The sequence below is a fragment of the Anopheles arabiensis genome (assembly GCF_016920715.1).
Source record: "Anopheles arabiensis isolate DONGOLA chromosome X unlocalized genomic scaffold, AaraD3 X_pericentromeric_contig0048, whole genome shotgun sequence".
Classification (NCBI taxonomy): domain Eukaryota; kingdom Metazoa; phylum Arthropoda; class Insecta; order Diptera; family Culicidae; genus Anopheles; species Anopheles arabiensis.
This window is the reverse complement of record NW_024412126.1, coordinates 24,760-48,237: the sequence shown is the minus strand read 5'-3', so window position 1 is coordinate 48,237 and position 23,478 is coordinate 24,760. Positions and strand designations below refer to the sequence as shown.

Below are 23,478 nucleotides of genomic sequence, written 5' to 3'. Positions count from 1 at the left end.
TAAACATTTTTGTACAAACACAATAATATATTTTTGTACATCGTATATTGAACTTACACGGCTGGTTATGTACAGCTTATTAATGTCTAATGCTGCGAATTTGGGTTTGGCATTACGCTCTCCCTAGATCCCCCAAGGTGCTCATACTGTCAGTAAATCTTCATCAGCAAAAACTACTTTTTGTTTAGTTGTTTATGTAGGTAGTGTTTACTCTGTTCTGTATTCCGTTGTAGCAAATTACCAGCATCACCTAGAATAGAGGTTAATTTTTAGAATCTGATTCAATGTTGGAATATGTTTTATTATGTTTTTGTTGTAATAAATCAGCGTTTTAACAAGGTTCAAACATGATTTTACCATTATTAGGATTAATAATCCTGCTGCAAAACACAGCAATTGTGGGAGGCAGGCTAGCCCGCTATAGGCTTTTACAACCGAGTCAATTTAAGCTTTTCATCTGCCTGGCAGACCCTTGTGTCCTGTTATACCGTACAGCCAAATATGGCTACTTTTCGAGGTTTTCCTGTTCGTGTGTGTGAATGCGTGTGTGTGTGTGTGTGTGTGTGTGTGTGTGTGTGTGTGTGTGTGTGTGTGTGTGTGTGTGTGTGTGTGTGTGTGTGTGTGTGTGTGTGTGTGTGTGTGTGTGTGTGTGTGTGTGAATGCGTGTGTGTGAATGTGTGTGAATGCGTGTGTGTGTGTGAATGCGTGTGTGTATATGTGTGTGTGCGTGTGTGCGTGTGCGTGTGCGTGTGCTTGTGCGTGTGCGTGTGTATGTGTGTGTGTGTGGCCGACTTCCAAACAATTATATATCGCTTTAAGAATTTTTAATGATGAAGTTTAATGATTTAATGAGTTTAATGATCAATAGCAAAAGAGCACCCTCAATTTGGGGCAAGTTTACCACCATATTTCGAATGTAAACATTTTTGTAGCATGCAGCGGTATGGTGTGCATTGCATTGCGATATGGTAAGCAATAATAATGAGCGCATTCCAACCCGGAAAAACATACCAGAAACAAACCATAATGCGATACAGCTGGCGGTCAAAAAGGGTTCATTGGTGACTCAAATCATGTAGAAATACATACACTAGAGCTACAAACGTGAAAATTTCCAATTACAGGGTTTCGAATCATATAATGGAACATTTCAATCACTTGGTGGAATGTTTCAACTGACTAGTGGAACTTTGCAAGCATTCTGTGGAGGTTTACATTCATATAACGGAATTTTTCTAACAGTATTGTATGGAGTGCAATGACACTGTCCAATGTTGCAAGCCGCTGTGGATTTTTGATTTGGGCTTTTGCTCAGCCCTGAAAATGTCACATTGCGAAATGTCAATATGGCGTTTGTTTGTTGCTAGTAGTGATGGGCGTTTCGAGCGCACCAACGGCTCCGGAGCCGGCTCCGGACTAACGGCTGCGGAGCCGGCTCCAACTTTTCCCGGAGCCGGCTCCGCTCCGGAGCCTCCTTCGCACCGAACGGCTCTGGAGCCGGCTCCGCACCAACGGCTCCGGAGCCGGCTCCACACCAACGGCTCCGGAACCGGCTCTGCTCCGACGGCTCCGGAGCCGACCGCACCCACGGCTCCGTAGCCGGCTCCGGACTAACGGCTCTACACGGCTCCGCATCAATGACTGCGGAGCCGGCATCGGGCCCATCGTTCCGGAGCCGGCGACGAAACAACGGCTCCGGACCAACGGCTCCGCACTAACGGTTCAATAGAGACATCATTGTATGATAGCGTACTGAAAAATGAATATATATTCTCGCACGTGTGGAAGCTAACACACGATACGATTGCAGTATTGACATGAATTACGTTGTGTAGCATTCGTTAGTCTCGTCTTTCTTAACAATATTCAAAACTAATCGATTTTTTTTTTGATAAATTCTTTTAAACATGACCTACTCCGTTATTTACGGATTTCCTTGATTGAAACTTCATTGAAAAAGTTCTTTTGGTCCCTTGTGTTAAAACCGGCTCCGGATGGTGCGGAGCCGGCTCCGGAGCCGTCGGAGGAGCCGTTAGCAGTCCGGAGCCGGCTCCGAAATTGCTGGAGCCGGTCGGAGCCGGTTCCGGCTTCGGAGCCGTTTTGCCCACCACTAGTTGCTAGTCCTGGCCCAGATGGTATTCCTGCCATCATTCTCATCCGATGCTGTGAGTCCATTGCGCCGATCTTCACCAAAATTTTAATTTTTCACTGCAACAAGGAGAATTCCCTCTATTTGGAAGAGCTCATGGATTGTCCCCATATTTTAAAAAAAGGTGACAAGGAAGATGCAGCCAACTATAGAGGCATAACATCACTTAGTGCTGGAGCCAAAGTTTTTGAGAAAGTGATCCAAACAAGTTTACTCACGGCTTCATATCACTATATTAGCCCTCAACACGGTTTCGTTTCAAAGCGGTCGACGATTACTAACTTTGTTGACTTCATATCACAATGTCTCCGTAACATGGATAGATGCGGTTTATATGGATTTAAAGGCTGCTTTTGATAGCATCGATCACAACATCCTTTTAGCCAAGATGAATAAGTTGGGACTTCGGCGAAATTTAATATGCTGGTTAGAATCGTACCTTGTCAATCGATCGTATGCTGTATCTTTCCAACAGTGCCATTCAAGGTCTTTTATTGCATCATCTGGTGTGCCACAAGGTAGCAACCTGGGTCCACTACTGTTCGTACTGTTCATCAACGACCTATCGTATGTCGTACCAGCAGCGAATCATTGTATGTATGCCTTGACATTAAAATCTACATGACGATAAAGAATGACACAGACCACTCCGAGCTACAGCAATACCTTTTCGATTTTCACCAATGGTGCAATCGAAACCGCCTGAGCCTCTGCATTGAAAAATGTCAAGTCACTTCACTCACACAAGCACGAGAAATTAGGAACACCAGCTTCACAGTTAATGGTTTACCAATAGAACGCACTAATGCTATGAAGGATCTCGGAGACATACTTGATTCAAAGCTGTCATTTGACCAGCAAATGGAGGAGATGATTACTCGAGGTAATCAATTGCTTGGCATGTTGTTTCGGATAACAAGAGATTTCAAAGACCCAGTCTGCATCAAAGCGTTATAATGCGGTATTATCCGCCCGGTACTCGAATACGCCTGTGTTGTCTGGAAGCCCTCAACCCAAAGACTTTCTGAGAGAATGGAATCAATACAGCGTCGCTTATTACGCAACACGCTTGTTACCTTGGCAACCTGGCAGTCAGTTACCACCTTATGAAACGCGACTTCAGCTTCTCGGACTGCAACCGCTCCACATCAGACGCCGTACCGCGCAATAACTGTTTGTGGCTGGTTTACTGCAAAGTAACATCGACTGTCCATCTCTGCTCCAGCAGTTAAACTTTTACGCGCCTGTTGTTCAGCTTCGTTCTCATGCGTTACTTGCCCTAAACCGTAGTCGAACTGGATGTGGATCTAGAGACCCCCATCATCTCGATGATTAGGGTGTTTAACGAAGTTCGTAATTTGTTTGATTTTGGAACCTCAGTGCAATCCTTTAAAACTGCCTTAGAAACAAATTATTAAGTTAATGTTTCTACTTATTTAAAACTAATATTAGACTTAAGAACATTCACACGGATCCATAGTTATCCATTGAACGAGAAATAAACAATTAAACAATTTACTTTGTATCGAAACCGGCTCACAAGCATCAGCACAGTGTATTCCAAGCAAAATTAATTAAATTCGAAAAAACAAAAATTGTTATATTATACTTGGACCCGTATAGGATGACGGGTATTGATAAAATCATGGACTGTAACAATTACATATGAGAATAAACAAAAAATGGTTAAATTATACTTGGACCAATATAGGATGACACATATTGCTAAAACCATGGACCTCAACATCCAAACTGTTTCTCAGATTGTAAAGAAATATGTGAAAGACGGCGAGATTAACATTAATTTAAACAACAAGGGAAGTGCCCACAATAACATACTTACAGGATAGCAGCTACAAACCTTAAAAAGATGGATGGATGAAGATTGTTCTATGAGTCTAAAGAAAATAACCCAAGAATCTGCAGAAGAGTTTGGCGTTCATGTGCGTATTTCTACAATTAGAAATTATCTTTCCCATTTCAACTACACATTAAAAGGGTGCAGCTTCTACCTGAGCGTCCAAAAGCTCCGGACAACGTAAGAAAAGAGTATGCGCTACGTTTTATGGACTGGCAAGCGGAACTCAATGACGCCAATTTCATGTTCGTTGATAAAGTCCTCCTCAACGTTTCTTTGCGATGCAAAAGTGGTTGGTCAGATGCCGGAAAACCTGCCTCTTATATAGTGTCTTCTATTAGGAGCTCGAATATAACAATTTGCTGTTGTATGACCAGAAATGGCATCTTAGCCTACGAATCAAACGACGGAGCATTCAATCAAACTCTATTTCAGTTTTACGAAAAAATAAAGAAGGTTTAACATTAACATTACAGATCCTATATTTTTTATGGACAATGTTGCCTTCCACAAAACCAACACTGTCAAACAATTTGCGGAGGAAAATAACATTCGATTAGAATACCTTCCACCATATTCCCCTTTTTTCAATCCAATTGAGAATTTATTTTCGAAATGGAAGGATATTGTTCAACGCGCTCGCCAGATAAATGAACAGAATTAGTGAAGGCTATAAAAGAAGGTGCCGAACTGGTTACACGACAGGATTGCGACGAATTTTATAGAAACATGTTAAAATATGCAAGAAGATGTTGCGATGAAGAAGAGATTGTAGATGGTTAATTTGCTAAAAAAGGAGGATTAATTAACCTTGATAGTTTAAGAATCTATTGTAGACAAACAGAATCCGAACTGTCATGTGTAGGCTTTAAAATGGCGTCAAATGACACGTATGTACATACCTTTGCATTTATACAAATGTCAAAAAGATGTGAACTGTCAAAAATAATAAAGAAGTTAATTCACGCTGAACTGTTAACTGAAAAACACGTGAGTCTGTGTCTGCCGTCCGTACGTCCTTACGTCCTTATGTCCCTAAGTTCAGCTCGCCTCCTACACTATGAATTTTTATAGTCAAGTAGTTTATTTCAAGCGAAACTCACGTTTTAGTGAGTTGAAGAAATGCTTAAGGTGGCACACTTTCCTAAATTCCGCTATATGTACCAACGCATACACAACACACAATCAGCTGATGACAGAAGGCACGGGTTGGAACGCAAGCAAGGAGGTTTTATGAGACCAGGTGATGGAATACAGAGCAATTTGACAAACAACTAGGCATGGGACAATTGTGCGAGACCTATGCCGCACACTCATACGCAGTTCATTATAGTGTGCGGTTGATCGCCGCACGCAAAAAGTGAACGGGTAGGTCTTCCGCACGTATACAGATTTAACAGAAATGTGCTCCGAACAAGATGCAAGATAACTGTCGGTGTCATAGACTGAACGAAAAAAACATTCGTTTTGGGACGGCAAAATTTGTCACACACAATGACACAAGAAGATCGATCGCGCTTTGAGCGAGAAAGAATGCACATATTGCTGGCGTGGTCGGATTGATCAATCGCACACAGCCGCACAAAAGAACTCTTGTCGCACACTGCCGCACGCACGTTTGGTTAGTTCAGTCGCACAAAAGAACTTGTTAAGAGCACAGCAACATAAAAGAGAAAGCTTGTAGATTTTACTAGTTTAGATCAGCTTTGATTACAAATCAACGTAAATATATACAGTCTGTTCTCGAGCTACGTTTTCTAAGTTCTTGTGAGCTATCAGTACAATTGGCTCAAAGGATTCTCAAATGCAAGATAGATGACTGTTTTGCCAAAATTTGAGAACCTCTTAAACCCAGAAATTTTAAAAATTTATGAGTGAATTGTAATACACAAATGGCTTAATGTAAAAAGCTAGTTGCCTAGTTAGGCATAAACCGCGTATCTCGGACTGACTGTATTTATAATTAAAAATGCAGCCTTAAATGCAGCAACTTTCTATAGCTTGCATGAAGATTTCGATAAAATTGAACATGATATTTAAAAAAGGTAGTTAGCACCAAATGAGCGACTGACTTACCGCACGCGTTCAGTTCATCATACTGAACGAACTACATCGCACGCGTTCACTGAAAAGAATCAAATTGCTCAAGCCTACAAACAACCTCTTGACGTGCGGGTTCTCAATCCAGCAAGAGTCCCCATGTCAAATCCCATACATCTTTCAAATCCGTATAATTTTTTTTGTTGTATTTTTAATATATTCAACGAAACAAACGGTTGATTCGGATGAGAAAAATCTTTATAATGATAATCTTATTTACGTTAAGTGGTAAATGAAGGAAGTTTCAATAATCGCGTACTAAAACTTGGAAGAAGTGACACGCGAGATCTGCAATGGCTTCAGGTGGGTTTTTCCACCACCTGGTCTCATATAACATCCTTGAGCGCAAGTAAGAAAAGGCAACGAAGAGAAGCAGGGAGAGGAAGAGAGTAAAATAGGTGCCAATATTTTTGAATTTTTGGCCGTTTTTGCTCCGCCGTCTGAAATAGTCTTCCCATTCCCTTAACAGAGGGCGTTAGGCACCTAAAATCTGCTACTAATGCGCTGGCCAGAGCAGTTTTTACAAATTCCAGTTTACAAATTCTGGCGTAGTTTTTGCGTCGGCCTTGACAACTACGCAGAAAACTGCTCGATTTTGCACAACGGGTTAATTTACAGTTCAAAATAATTCAAAAAAGAAATCTGTACTCAGACACCAATATTTACGATTTATAATACTTAATCGTCAACTAATAGTATTTTGGGTAAAACTAGGTTTACTGCTGGGCCACCTAGTTATCCATTAAAAACAACTACTTCTCATTTTTGTCTCACACTGTAATCTAGTTTATGGAGAGAGACTGGAATGATTTTACGAGATATTTGTTTTTCTCTCTCTTTACCTCTATAATTTATTCTTTGTCCTCTCTGTTGATGTTCTTGCATTTCATTCCGTTGTTGCTTCCTCCTGTTCCATTCCTGTATTAATCCCTATCAGAATCGACTCTCCTTAGGAATTAAATCTTGTGACTCCTTTGCAACTCAATACGGAATTGAATCTTGGTACACCTTTGAAACTCTTTACGGAATTGATCTTTCTTCTTTACTGCAATTCAGAGCGGTATTAAATCTTTGCGGAATTGTATCTTTGCGGGAATGAATGACATTCCTAATTCCTTGCGGATTTAACGCTTTATGAGCCATAGCTATCATATATGGCCAGTTATGTTTCCTTGGGTGTCATTGCAATTATATATGATAGGAAGATTTAACAAACTTAAAATGTTAACTGCTTAAAAAAGCAGTTCACCTCAAAGAACCTGTCGCGACGGACGAAGCTGGGACTATATAGTACCTATATAGTCCCGGTACTCACATACGCCTCTGAGACATGGACACTGTCCAAATCTGAAGAACCCCTCTTAGCCGCGTTCGAGAGGAAGATGCTCAGAAGGATACTTGGCCCCGTATGTGTAGAAGGACAATAGAGGAGCCGCTATAATGACGAGCTATACGAGATGTACGGCGACCTCACTGTCGTGCAGCGTATCAAGCTCGCCAGGCTCCGGTTGGCTGGCCATGTTGTGCGCATGGAAACGGACGACCCAGCCCGTAAAGTCTTTTAGGCCGTCTACAAGGACAGAGGAGGCGTGGTAGGCCCTAATTGAGGTGGCAAGATAGCGTGGAGGCGTCCGCCATTAAGGCCGGGATAACGGACTGGCAGACGAAGGCGCGGTTTCGTACACTCCTGAGGCAGGCCAAGACCGCAAAACGGTTGTAGTGCCGGATAATACAATACATAATACAAATCTTAACATCTTGTAACAGATTGGGCGTATTACAGGGTTTTTCAATTGAGTTTAGACTAGCAGCATATTTTGTTTAATTAATCGCAATAGATTCTTGACCAGCATTCTCTACTTTTGAATACGTGCAATGGATTACTGACTACGAGCATTTGATTTCAGCAGCCCTTTGTGTGACATCTTGGGAGCGTTGTTTTAACACCCGGTGTGACAGATCGACTGGAATATTTGGTAAAAGTAAGGCTCAGCCCTCTACGTTACGCTAGCGTTACGCGTAACGCCTGTTTATCACAAACCCAAGCAACATTTTTGAACGCCTGTTTTAACCGCAAATTGATAGATATTAATGTCTAATAATCTAAACCTTATGAATTTTGAGCAATCTTTCATAAGGTTTAGATTCATTGATAATTCATTAGAATAAAAAGTTATTATATGACTTATACCTTACTACGTTTGATATCCATTAGTGTTATAGCAACTTTAAAAATATTGCTTAGCCACCTATGGGTAAAATTATGATATTAAAATCATAATCAATGTGTAAATGTAATTATTAACCTAAAAATGTAAATGCATTTATTGACCTGTATCATTGTCCTAATAAGAGTGTTTTTCAACTAAATGCAATTATGATTTAAAATGGCCACAAACATATTTTTGCGCCTATGAGTAGGCAATCCGCTGACGGATCTAAAATGTGTATATATTGGTGACAGACTTAGGATTAGAATAGGATTAAGGTGTTAGTGAATTGTAAATATGTATAATAAATTAGTCTTAACGTAACCACCGCGATGTTTGAAGTGAACCGATCGATCCGAAAGTGAATTGGTTGTGAGCTAGAGAACATTTGGTCCTATCGAACCGGATTTGGAAATTGTGTTAAGTACAGTCACAATTTATAAAGCGTGGATGAAAAGTTTGTAGAAAATCGTTCGGCTGTTTTGTGATTCACTCAAACATGTTGATGGTGCGGTGACCCTTGTCAAACAGGGATAAAGGAAAGTTAAGGCCAACGTGGGACAAGAGCGGACTAAAGAAAAAGAAGAAAAAAGCAATTGCAAAGACGTTAAAACGGACTGTAAGACGAGATTGTAATATTATACGAGTTTGATTCTGTGCACCTTGTGTGAAATTGTGCGAACTACAGCTTGGCTTAGTCGGTCATTGACCAGGAGTTTAGGAACAGCCATCGCGATTAGAGAAGTGAGTGCGCAAAGTGGTAGCATTTGTGTTCGTGAGTGCTGGTGAACTGTGAAGTGCGTTGAGTGAAGGTGCGCACGCAGCGGTTTGGCTTGATAGGTCATTGACATTGTAGGGTTTAAGTAGCCATCGTGATTCTCGTAAATTGATAGCGTTTGGATTAATAATAAAGTGGTTTAAATAAAGCAAAATGCCTGCGGACAAAAAGGTTACGAAACTAACAAAAGTGTATAAGGACCGCCGTACGTGGATGGAAGAATTTGTGGATTTTGTGGATAACTATAAAGATTCTGAACAGCGGGTAGAACTACAAAGTCAATTGAAAGCGTTAGAAGGAGCGAAGGATGCGTACGAAGAGGCGAGGAAAATTTGCTTATTGAAGATGAAGAAGCAGATGAAGTGCAGATGCGAAGTGATAGAAGGGATTTCTTTAAAAGTTTCACCGTGAGAGGGTTTATCATGGATATGTTGAAGACTGATGAAAGTGTGCAGCCGATCGCAAGTAGCACGATGGCGAATACGACTACCGCGAGTGTTAAAATGCGTTTACCAAAACTCGAGCTTCCGACGTTTGATGGTAACATTACCCAGTGGGTAACGTAAGGATCGTTTTGTGTCGTTAGTGCATGATGGCTGAGCTACCGGATGTAGCCAAACTTCAGTACCTTTAGCTGCTGAAGGGAGAAGCTGCACTACAGTTTGAGCATGTGCCGCTGGAGGAGAAAAGCTACGCGTCAACCTGGGACACCCTGTTGCAGAGATACGACGACAATAAGCAGCTGCGAAGGAATATTTTAAAGCACTTGTTCAGCTGGAACCGATGAGTGCCGCAACGTCATCTGAATTAACCAGAATTGTTAACGAAACACGACGACTGGTTCAAGGAATGAAACGGCTGGAAGAACCAACGCAACATTGGAACACACCGCTCACGACACTGGTAATGTACAAATTCGATAACACCACACTAATTGCGTATGAACATTTTGCAGTGGAAAACAAGACCGACACCTACGACCTGTTGATGGAATTCTGCGAGAAAAGGATACGAATTCTAAACAGCACAGCGCTTCATAGCATCGGTGTGATCGGGACAAGGTCAGCAACAAAGGCATACCAGCGGAATCGTTTGCCGGACCAGAAGATAAACAGATTGCCGCACTCATATGCTGTCACATGCGCCGCCCAGTCTTCATACAATGACAAAAGGGTTTGTCCAGCATGTAAGGCAAATCACCTCTTGTTGGAATGTACGACGTTTGAAGGTATGTCACTTTTGCAACGGAAGGCGAAGAAACACAATTTATGTTTTAGCTGCTTGAAGGGAACCATCAAATAAGATTTTGTCGGAACGAGAGTAAATGCAGTCATTGTCACGGCAAACATAACACGCTGCTTTGCAAACGACAGGAAGCGATCCAAGTGGCAGCACAGGCATCACAGGTAGAGCAGCTTACACCCAATGGGAAGAAACGACAACGATTAATGCGACAACCAGAGTATCAGGTAGAACTAGAAACATGGTGTGGTTGTCAACAGCACTGGTATGGATACGCGGAAGTGATAATGAAGAGTTACCAGCTAGGGCGTTGCTAGATCAAGGATCGCAGTCTAACTTTATTACTGAACGACTGGCACAACAACTAAAATTGAAGAGATTGCGAATGTCCAGACCGTTATCAGGAATTGGTGCAGTGGCAGTTACTGCAACCAGTATGGTTTCTACCAGCATTAGATCGCGTGTTTCCGATTTCCAAGCAGGATTGCAATTTTTGTGTTACCGAAGGTTACATCCGACTATCCGAGTCAGATGGTAGAAGTCAATCGATGGAACATACCATCAGGTATAGCCTTGGCAGATCAACGTTCAACAAGCCAGAGCGAATTGATATTCTAATAGGAGTCGGCTTGTTTGCAGAGTTGCTGTGAAGGAAAAATAAGGTTGGCGTCATATCTTCCTCGATTGCTCGAAACAAAGTTAGGTTGGATTGTCAGCGGAAAATGACAGAGGCTATTGAGGACAATTTCAACGAAAGCACGGGATGTGCGATAGATGATGATTTTAATGCTGCAATGGAAAGGCTAGTAAGATTGGAAGATATTCCTGAGGAGAAGATTTTGTCAACAGAGGAGCAACTATGTGAAGAATGGTATGATAAAACAACACGACGAAATGAAGATGGGAGATATATAGTACAGTTGCAAAGAAGGACAACTATAAAAGGAAATAGGAGAATCATATGAAATTTCTCTAAAACGATTCGGAGCAGTAGAGCGGCGAATGAAGAGGGATACATGCTTGAGCGAAGAATATCATAAGTTTATGGATGAATATCTTCAATTAAGTCACATGACAAAGGTAACCGATGAGAGGAAACAGAGTATACGATACTATTTACCTCATCATGCCGTATGGAAGCTAGACAGCACAACTACCAAGTGCAGGGTCGTGTTTGATGCTTCGTGCAAAACAGACAGTGGAAGGTCTTTGAACGATATTTTGTTGACCGGACCTCAATTGCAAGACGATCTTGTCTCTATTTTATTGCGCTTTCGATTTAACAAAGTTGCAATGGTAGCCGATGTGAGAAAATGTATCGGCAGGTGTTAATAGATGAGAAGGATCGAGAACTGCAGTGCATTTTTGGCGATCACATGAGTCAGAGCCAGTGGGTACATTTAAACTAAACACTGTCACGTATGGAACCGCATGCCCCGTACCTGGCAATAAAACGTTAAGGCGAGCCTTTGAAGATGGTGAGTGAATTTCCGGCGTCAAAACGATGGTACAACGATTTCTACGTTGATGATTTGATTTCGTGCCGAATCTGCAGATCAAGCAAAACTAATACGACAAGACGTGGTCGAAATGTTGGCAAAGGCAGGATTTAAGCTCCGGAAATGGGCTTCAAACATGGTAGAAGCATTAAAGGGAATTCCAGGAAGATCTAGCCAAGACAGATGTGCACGTATTAAATGTGGAGAAAGCATGGTCACATTAGGAGTAATATGGAGCCGAGGACGGATATAATACGAGTTCCTAGCATCATGTTGTCATCAGTGCTACCAAGCGAAATGTAATGGGTGCGATCGCTAGGATTTACGATCCTCTGGGATTTGTGGACCCCGTCAAAATGGTGGCAAAAATCTTTATGCAGAAGCGAAGCTGAAAGATGTTAATGGAATTTCGTGGCCTTGGGATAAAGAGTTGCCGGAAGACTTGTGTCGAGAATGGACAAATTTTGCAACCCAACTTCATGTGCTGCAAGATGTAAAGCTTCCACGGTTGGTGTGCTCGAGTGAGACGATAGAGTATCATATATTTTGTGATGCATCTGAGCGTGGATATGGTGCATGTTTGTATGTGCGAAATGTAGCCCCTGGGAGCAGCGAAGGTGCAGCTGCTGATCTCGATCCGTTGCTCCATTGGCAAAGCGTTTGACCATTGCGAGATTAGAGTTGTGTGCAGCGCTGTTAGGAAGCCGTCTATGGACTTTGCAAGAAAGGGAGGCTACGTGGAGGGCCGTGTTTCCTATGGACTGATTCTATGACAACATGGCATTGGATCCAGTCCCTCATCATGTGTCGTTTGTGGGCAATCGCACGGCAAAGATCCAATTGTTGACCGCTGGATGTAATTGGCGACATGTACCGGGAGACAATCCAGCCGATTTAGTGTCGAGGATGTGAACCATCGCGATTAATCAATAATGCGCTTTGGTGGTCGGGGCCTACTTGGCTATCAGAAGCTGAAGAAAAATGGCCAACATTGCCTGAAGCAAGAGCAATATCAACAGGCGAAGAACGGAAGGTGGAGTTAATAGCCTCTTCAGTCAATGAAGAGACATTTGTTGACTGGTTGTTCGATCGTTGTTCATCTTTCGCTAAGCTTCGGCTAGTAGGTTACTGCTTAGGTGCCTACAAGGTGTGCGAATGCGATCAAAGAGAGAGTCAGAACAGCATGGATCTTCAGTAGTTCAATACGAGACGCTAATCCTCACCACAGAAGAACGTTTGCGATCAGAGCGGGTATTGTGTCGACTAGCTCAGAAACAATGTTTTGAAAAGGAATTAAATTGTCTCACAAGTAAGAAGGAAATTCCCCAGTCATCTCCATTGAGAGGATATAAGCCATTTATCGACGCAGAAGGGATCATTCGGTTAAATGGAAGATTACAAAATCACATGGGTATAGATGCAAAAATCCAATAGCTGTGCCAAAACCATATGTTGGGAAAAATGCTGGCTGAACATTATCACCTAAAACAATTGCACGCTGGAGTACAAACAACTCTGACTGCGATCAGACAACGATTCTGGATATTTGGGGCAAGATCGATAGTGAAAAAGTATGCCACAAATGTATTAGGTGCTTTAAATGTAATCCAAAGGGAGTGGTTCAACCAATGGCCGATCTTCCTGCAAATCGAGTAACAGAAGCAAGACCATTCGCGATATCGGGGTGGACTATTGCGGACCTGTATGGATCAAGGCACAACATCGAAGAGGAGCACCGACAAAGGCATTTGTAGCCGTTTTGTTTGTTTTGTAACTCGAGCCGTTCATTTGGAATTAGTATCCGATTTAAGCACTCCAGCCTTCTTGGCTGCACTCAGGAGATTTGTTGCAAGACGAGGGCTGGTGACGGAGCTGCATTCAGACAATGGAACCAACTTTAAGGAGCAGCAAACGAGCTACATCAATTATATGAAATGCTATGCTCAAGCAACATAGAAGAGGTTTCAGCATGGAGTGGGAAAATACAATCCAGTGGAAGTTCATCCCACCTCGTGCCCCACACTTTGGTGGATTGTGGGAAGCTGCCGTAAGATCAATGAAATTTCACTTAATAAGAGTTCTTGGAAATGCTTCAGCATACGAAGACATGACCACTTTACTTACAGAAATCGAAGCGTGCTTGAATTCGAGGCCCATTACCCCACTGTCAGATGACCCGTCGGACTTTGAAGCGCTAACCCCAGGGCACTTTTGACGGGATCTCACCTGCAGCACGTTATAGAGATCGATGTGAAGGACATCCCAGATAACCGTTTAAATCATTGGCGGTTGGTCAGAAAACGGTTGCAGCAGTTTTGGGTCAGATGGAAGACTGAATATCTTCAACAGCTCCATGCGAGAACTAAGTGGCATGGATCTGTAACCGCAATCGTCCCCGGTATGTTAGTCTTGTTACGAGGATAATGTACCCCAACGAAATGGCCATTAGCAAGGGTGTCAGAAGTCCATCCAGGAGTGACGGTGTGGTACGGGTAGTAACATTGCGAACGTCCAACGCGAAAGATATCAAGCGACCAGTAGTTCGTATTTGTATTTTGCCTAACCAGTGATCGTCGAAAAGGTGAAAAGAAGTAGCAGTTAGAGGATTGATAAAAAATATGATAATGAGTACAACATACATATATAATTATAAGTGGTGGAGGAATGCATAAGAGAGGATCTATTTAAAACATCATGAGAAATTGATGTGAGATATGATGAATTAAGGTATCGGCAGATAAATAAGGAAATTCAATGAAGTGGGTAAAAATATGAATTTTAGGTGGTCGGGAATGTTTGCGCCTATGAGTAGGCAATCCGCTAGACGGATCTAACAATTTATTAGAATAGAAATTAGTGAATTGTAAATATGTATAATAAATTAGTCTTAACGTAACCACCGCGATGTTTGGAAGTGAACCGATCGATCCGAAAGTGAATTGGTTGTGAGCTAGAGAACAGATTTCACAAATAATTTTTTTTAAATATTTAGCTTAAATAAATAAATTTTACATATTTTTATGTTCTACTTATTGGGAATGTTACTCCAATTTAAAGCTTCAAGGGTTTTTAGATTTTTTCTTGAATATTTCTCATAAACTATATATATTACTTGTGTTTTAGAATGTAATGTCCTAGATGTTGGTTAATCTTAAAGGTTTTTATTTGTATCGCAATTGAAAATATTCTTTAATAAAATAATGTACTCTGGTCGGTCGCATGAATGCTGCTTGGGAATATTTCAAGGCATGTAACGCTTCTCCTGGGTAACGTAGAGAGCTGAGCCTTACTTTTACCCTCCAGGTTAGAATTTGCCAAAATACTAACCTGTTCCGTGGTCCTTCACAAAATGTAAAGGCCACGTCGTCAGCAAAACCAATGATGTCCGCTCGTAGTCCTTCGAGCGGCAAGCGGATAGGTCGTCGGACATGACGTTCCACAGTGTTGGTCCAGTACCAAGCCCTGAGGAACGCCAGCAGATACAGTCCTCGACACTATTCCTTCATCCGTATCGTAGTGGAGCGTTCGGCCAACAAAATAGTTCCGCAGCAATGCCTGCAAATAAGGCGGAGTGTTTTACGCTGCAGAGCTTGGCCGATGGTTGTCCAGTTTGCCGAATTAAAGGCATTCCGGACGTCCACAGTTACCACCACATAGAAGCGATCCCCTTTCGCTTCTTGTCCAGAGCCCAGTGATGACATTCACGGTCGAACGCCCTTTACGGAAACCGTATTGGGCGTCCGATTGTCCCCGTTGGACTGCAGGTGGATGTCAACCTCCGCTGAAGCAACCGCCAAAATTTTGCTCAACACACTCAGCATCGATGTATGTACCACCTTACACAGTTCATAAGCACTAATTTAAGTACATTCATGTAAGATCTTTAAAATCCCGATGGATTAATGAATAAATATAAATATAGATATAAACTTATTTTCGATTTAAAATACTTTTAAACTAATATTGGCCTTAACGATTTATTATTCATGTTTAACCTATTCAGTGTTTTGTATGAGTGCGACTCGGGCAGTGCTATTGTTCTCCGTATCGATTCAATCGTCGCGAGAGAGTGGTAGGAAATAATACAATGATAATTACTTCTTCTATTTGGCGTAACCTCCTACGCGGACATGCCGTCCTATACAGTCCTAATGAAAATGACACATTTTGTAAATCATCTTTTATTTTAAGCAATGGTTTGCAGCACGCTCTTAAATCGGATATCTTTCGGTTCTGCTCCAGGGCCGTGTATGTGCTCCATCTCCAGATTTTATCGCACTTGCTGTTCGCAAACAGTTTTTCGATCGGTCCCGAAATACACGGTTAACCGTAGAGTTGGCAACCAGATTTACACACGTAAGTTCGCAACCGGCATACCCGGTATTCCACATGTTTTGATGCAAAAAATAACGATTTTCATAGGTAAACAATGCTTTCTATATTTTAATGCTGTAAGCAAGTAATGCCGACCATATATTCTCTTCTATTTCATTAATTCATTAAGTTTTTCATTTTATTATAAATAACGGTCAAATTCAAATTTGGAATCGCTTGAATTTGACTCGAAAATAAGCAGAATACGAAAAGAGGAAGAAGAGAAACGTCATTCTCCATACAAAATGTATGGAATACCCGGGTATGCTGGTTGCCAACTTACGTAGGAAAGTTAAAAAATTCAAAATAAAATACTTACAGACTGTTTAAATTACAGCACCAAAAATCAGAAATTAAAATTTGGGAGGCTACGGAAAATTTCAGGTCAATAAAAGCAATGAATCAAAAGTTATTGCAGTTCGAAGTTGAAAAAGATACCCGGGTATCGGTTGCCAACTTAAAGGTTAATGGGAACCGAAAACGGCCGCAAAAACAACATATCCCGAATTTCCACAGAAGTCAAATCTCGTGATTTCTACCCAAAATATCAATTTTTGTATAATGTTGCAAGTAGGGGATGATTTCAGCCTATTAATTTATTATTTAATATGATTATGACTAAATATAATTGTTTTATATCCTTTCAAATGATTTTTAACATTCGATCAAAAAGGAAATTACTTAGCATTTTACAATTGATGTGTCAGAAATCAGTACAATTTGCTTAAAGAACTGAGGTGCCGAGAATCTCGAGGACTACCTGTATTTAAATGATTTTAATAGTTTAGCGCGTTCGGCAAATCCGGCACGCGGCCAAATGCGGCTCGCCGCAACATTAAATCCAGCCCGCGAAAGGATTTGACTGATTTTGAAAGATGGGAAGAAACGATTCGTACACAAATTATTGAAGATCTTTTATTATATCATATTAAACCATCGTACTTTTTCAACTTTTAATTAAAGTACTATGGAATGACGGACCGTTCAGTATGTTCGAACTCGAAGTCAATATCAATAACTTTTGCATGAAAAAATATGCCGTTTTCGGCTGGCTGTAGAAAAACTAGGAAAGATAATTTCTTTACATTTACATCTGTTGAAAGGGAATTATTTCAAATTACTTGCACAAATAAGTTCAAGACTTTGCGAATTGCCTTTCGTCAGTTATTGGGAATTGTCACCATGGTGGGCGAAGACATGTATGATTTATGTTCTATCTTCGATTTTCATCAATTCCTATTAAGTTTTCGCTACAAAATTGTTAGAGTACAGTTTTGCATCACGTTGGTGTAGAAAAATCGATAGGACCCAGGTGACGGATGTTGGACCAGTTTGCGGACTAGGGTGTTATATCGAAATTCTGTCGAAATTCACCTGAAATGATTGCATTGCGCTCAAAGTGCAATAAACGTTTTGTTAGTGCGGATTAAGATAAACCCATGCAAAATCGACAATTGTTGTCCACTTTTAATGTAACCGTCATGTAATATTAACATTATTTTAACACCACAATAAGACTATCGAAATGAAGGTCGCATACGAGATTTTATGATTAATATTTTTCTATACAGCGCCTACCACAACTATATGGACAGTTGTTTTTCACGATTTGCGGAAAATCCATAAGAGATAGATAAAACAGTGAAGGCAGTGGTGAAGTGGGTGGTTGGAGGAAAAATATCGGACTAGGATTACATTCCTTAACTATGTATGTAACAACAGCAAATATTTAGATTCTGCTAAAAATCGTTGTTGAGCTTTTTGTGTCGCTTTTGTTTGATCTGATCAGGTTTGAACCGTTGTTCACAAAATTGAAAAGGTTCTCATGGCGATTTCAAAATAATTTTTGAAAAACTTTTACATACTTTGGTTTGCATTTTCAAAACAATCATTACATTCGAAAAAATATTTTTTGATAATTACTCTTATAAAACTTTTAAAACCTTAAAATAAGTTATAAGAACAATTTTAAAAAATCATTCAAAAATGTATTTCTTTAAAACCTTTGTAGAATATGTTATTTATATTTTTGAATGATTTTTAAATACGTTAGTTAGCACATAAAACCTGTTTTTCGAAGTGTCTTTATAGCTATGGTACGACCATAAATTTGTTTTTCGTCGTAAGTTGTGTAAAAATGTGTTTAAAAATTTGAAAAAATATACAAAGATGTGAAATAGCATTCTGCACAACTATTACATTCACTGTTTTTATCTATCTTATGAATTTTTCGCAAATCGCGAAAACAACTGTCCATATAGTTGTGGTAGGCGATGTATTAAAAAAATAAATAGGTATTATCAATTTTGAACCACACTTGGATGACACAATTATAGGAAAACAGCAATAATACCAATCGCATTGCTTGATATCATTAACCAATTATTTTGTTTCTAAAATTATATAATGTAATAATTAAATCACAAGAATAGAAAAACGCTTTCTTCGGATCCGCGGCTTTAGATCATATACTAAATTTGGCCCTTTGTCTCAAAAGTTTGCCGAACGCTGGTTTAACGGTTATGAAAAATTACACCTGTTTCCAGCTACGTTCGAATCACGTGTCGTTTGCATCGAATCGCAAACCGCCTGCTTGGAATCGCATGCCACTATGATCAAATGCGTATCTACGGTTGAATCGCGTGCCAATACGGTTAAATCCCGTTCCACTATGGTAGAATAGCGTTCCAGTATGGACGAATCGTGTGCCACTACAATTGGATTTCTGAAAGGTGGCTTTCAGAAATCTAATGGTAGCGGCACACGATTCGATCATAATGGCACGATTCGACCGTAGTGGTATGCGATAGTGATGGGCGTTTCAGAACGCACCAATGGCTCCGGAGCCGGCTTCTACTTTTTCCCGAGCCGGCTCCGCACCAACGGCTCCAGAACCGGCTCCGCTCCGACGGCTCTGGAGCCGGCTCGTTCTGGAGCCGGCTCCGTGGGAGCGGAGCCGGCTCCGGAGCCGTGGAAGCGGAGCCGGTTCCGGAGTCAAGGAGCGGAGCATTTAGAAATTGTCGTTTTTCGAAATTGTCTGGAGCCGGTCGGAGCCGTTTTGCCCATCACTAGTATGCGATTCATCCGTACTGGCAAGCTGCGATTCAACCGTAGATGCACGCATTCGATCGTAGTGGTATGCGATTCGAAGCAGGCGGTTTGCGATTTTATGCAAACGGCACGAGATTCAAACATAGCTGGAAACAGGTGAGAGGAGGTTGTTCCTATAAAACGCCACACAATTAGTTTGACGGATAAAACCAGATGCGGCGTCCGACGAAACCGGAACGCAATTGAATTGTTTTTGGTTTCGTACGACTTCGACTGTTTTCGATTTTTGCGGTGTTCAACGTGCACTCTCGCATTGAGAAATGGATAAGAAACTGATACACTTGCAACACTTCCCTAAACAGAACATACATAACGGGAAAATTCCGTTACAATTATGTTCCTACCTTGTGAGACAGTACAGAACTGGAACAAGGGATCACTAAAAGAACCAAATATCACTTGCTTTAACAAAGCGCTACTATCATTTTAATTGAGGACAAAGAGAGTAGCACATCAATATCGATTTGCTGCTTCCCTTCCTATAGTGCTGGGATTTGTTCTTAGCGAATGCAGTGAATGTTTCACAAGTTGTCACAAGTATATAAGCTGCCATACCGAAAGATCAGAAAAAGGTTCAATGTTTTGAACTTACTAATCGGTTTCAGAACGGTCACAACGACCGAAAAGGATGGATCAGACGGATAGATTGGAAGTCAGAACTATCGAAATGGTCAGAACACACAAAAAAGAAACTATTAGTACTTCGATTCAGTTGAATTTCTCAACATCGCGAACTGCCGTTGTAGTAAAATGCTATCTGTATTCCCGTGTGTCCCGTAAAAGTGATGACAGTTTTTTTAAAGAGTTAAAAGCAAACCAACTGTTTAAACAAGCTAAAATTTTACTTTGATAGGAAAACGTAATGTTAAACACCGTATCATTTTCAAAACATTAAATAGCTTTCGTTTTCATCGATCAACCAAATATATAAAGCATATTTCCATCCGTTTATCCATTTATTTGCATATTGCATCGTTTTGTGACACCTAGTAAGAGCAAATGTTTACTCACCTTCACAGTTGTCGCCGCAAAGTAATGTCTATTACAAATGGTATGTTGATTATAGAATCCTTTCCTGGAATACTTCACTCCTTAAGAGGGATTTCATCAGGCAGATTTAATTCGCTACTGGTCTTGAGTTGCTTTTCAAGAACTACTGAAGTGGCACAATGCCACGAAAGTATGCATCCAACAGTAACCTGATTGAATTTAACTGTTAATTTAGAGAAAGAAAAAACTTTAGACAACAATTCCATTGATATGATAGGTTCTCAATAAAGTACAACATATTCGTGAAATAGTTTTGACCGCTGAGAGATTTTGTTGATCAATTGTGATTTATTTCATTATCATTTCAATCGATCCTCTACCTGTTTCCTGTGGGCTATTCGATATCCATAAAACCCAATAAATTCATCAAATGTCCCACCAATACATATGTAATCCGTATTTTATACGTTCCATGTAATTACATTTTGACAGTGTTGGTAAACTCGATTGTCCATAAAATACATATTCTGCGTATTTTCTTTTGCATTCAACGTCGCACATTAGTGCGAAATTGTTTATACGAAATAACTGTTTAATTAAACGATTCAGATGAATTTAATTCGTTATTATTATAATACGTTACATTTTACCCATTTTTCTACTTGTCAACTTCAACTCACACATTTAAAAACGCCGACGAACCCTGAACATAAAATAATTTATCTCTCAGTGTGTGAATTAACACGAGCACAAAAGCTTTCATGGTCGTTCATTTTACTTGCTATCAACTTTTGGGACTTTCTGCCAGTTAGATGTTGATAATGGTTGAACTTTTATCAATTAATACAAAGATATTCAGAGTCACAAAATATAGTGATGTAACTAGTTCACACAAAATAAACCACAAAAATCGAAATCATTTGAAATGTACAAAAATTACATATTCGTCGAATAAAAACCACCCGCGAAAGCAGTTTGCAACATTTACAATTATAACCATTTCTCTAAACACTTTGGCACTAAGAATACAGATTTTATGGAAACTTACTTCATCAACGAAGTAAAATATCACGAATGTCCAAATAAACAGAGATAAACAGGTAGAACAAGACTTTTCACGCTAATAATTTTCAGTTGAACACGCTTTATTCACCATTTTCTGTCGAAGAACAGATCTCACAATTTCTAAAATGGCGTTGATACAGCCATGGCCACATTCCCCATTGCGTTTGACAACTAAAACTTCCCTTCATCAAGATGTGTATAACTTAAGCCCCCGCTAAACATTGCGAGGGTTGCGAGCATTATCATCTGCTCGAATTCTTACCCCAGGACTCCAACAGCATAAAAGCATAAGGCTGGAAATAGACGCAACCGAGATCGTCGCGGTACCGCGAAAATCGCGTATGACTTGAGCTGTCAATTATGTTATAAAATCTGAGATAATCGCGGTTCGTGTATGGAACCATCCGAGGTCTGGTGACGATTGAATGTGCCAAGAAGAAATATTTTTCTATCAATTTGCGAATCAAATTATTTATTTCACATAGTTTATGCAAAATAAAATACAAAACTCATTTCTCGACACGAGTTTTCTCACAAATCCGCCAGAAAAAGTAAAATAATCGGTTCGCGCTGCCGCTGCAATACCGAAGTTGGGTATCTCTGCGAAACAGCAGGCGCGATTGGAGGCGCGGAAGATTTGACAGCTCTACTGTTATACAACTGCTATAAACAAGGCGCGAATTTCGCGGTATCGCGACGATCTCGGTTCGTCTATTTCCAGCCTAAGAGAGCGGTACTTGTTCCGACGCAATGCGTTGCGATTTTGCCAAAATGTATGGGATTTGACAGACGCATGCGTTAACGACGCACGACGCAGCGTCAAAGTAGAAAATTTCTATTTCGACGCACGTCGTGATGCGTCTGTCAAAATGGTTTAACCATATCGGGTGAAAATCGATATTTTTCCACGTTAAATTGTTTCGAGCACAGTTTTGTGTGTAATTGGACTTCTAAATAATTTTATTAACAAAACAAAATAAATGTAGAGAAAGTAATTTCGTAATTGCTGCAAAACAGGTGTGTGTGTGGGTCAGTATGCAATATGCAATAAAAAGCGAAAACATGCTTTGCACTGTTTTGAGCAGAACTGGAAATGATTTTACAGTTGTAATTTAACATTATAATCACATCAGAACCTATAAATAAGAGGCATTATTGCTGTTTGTTGATGTTTTTTAGTAAAATGTGTTGACATATCCATGCAGAACGCAGCGAACAGATACCAACGTGCGTCATGCAATGCGTTGCGATACGCTGCGTCGAAACAAGTACCAAGCCCTAACTAGAGGGAAGAAAATAGTGTCATTCGATTCTGAATCTATCCATCAAACAGGGTTTGACAAATAGATGCCAGTCGGAAAAACGGAATTCGGAATGCTCATTTTCGATTTGCACCCGAGTAGATTTTTTCTGCCAACGTCGATAAAGCGTATTTAATTTTCTGATGATGATGTACAAAAACATGAAAAGAGCCCTTTCCTTTTATCGTACGCTCCGAAGTTCGTATAGTGGTAGGCTTTTTCGCATGCGATTTTATTGGACGGCCTGTCAAATTTTATATGGGATTTGACAGATAACGTCGGACGACGAAATCGCACGTCCGACGTTATCTGTCAAATCCAATAGAAATCTCGTCCGATAAAATCGCATGCGAAAAAGCGTTGCCACCGCCCTTAGTTCGTATGCTGAAATTTCAGACTGTCAGCTGTTTGCATTGTATAGCAATTTTCGAGCAGCTATCAAAGTGGGTATAATAAACAGATGGGCTTATCCCAAGGTGTATGAAATTAGAAGGCTGATTTTTATCTCTTCTGGTCAAGGTGGATTAAAATATCAGGTGGTGGAACAAAGTGAGTGCATATATCAGGTGGGCTTAGGGCGGTGGCAACGATTTTTCGCATGCCGTTTTATCGGACAGCCTGTCAAATTTTTATATGGGATTTGACCAAGGTGGAATGTATTTAGAAGGTTGATTTTTACCCTTTTGCTGGGCGACATTGTGGGGACATCTGTCACTCTCTGCATACAAATTTCATTACCCCGCACCCAAGGTGGATTAAAAATATCAGGTGGTGGATTAGGGCCTTTGGGGGTCGCCCTAG

General features: G+C 40.5%; 1 long non-coding RNA gene across 1 annotated transcript; it reads right to left on the bottom strand.

The window, feature by feature from the left end:
* Positions 1-167: 167 nt before the first annotated feature.
* On the bottom strand, positions 168-21,531 carry LOC120908220. Its single transcript, XR_005741079.1, has 3 exons — positions 21,360-21,531; positions 20,333-20,534; positions 168-250 (listed from the first exon to the last, which is right to left on the bottom strand). It is a non-coding gene; the product is annotated as an uncharacterized LOC120908220 (long non-coding RNA).
* Positions 21,532-23,478: the final 1,947 nt, after the last annotated feature.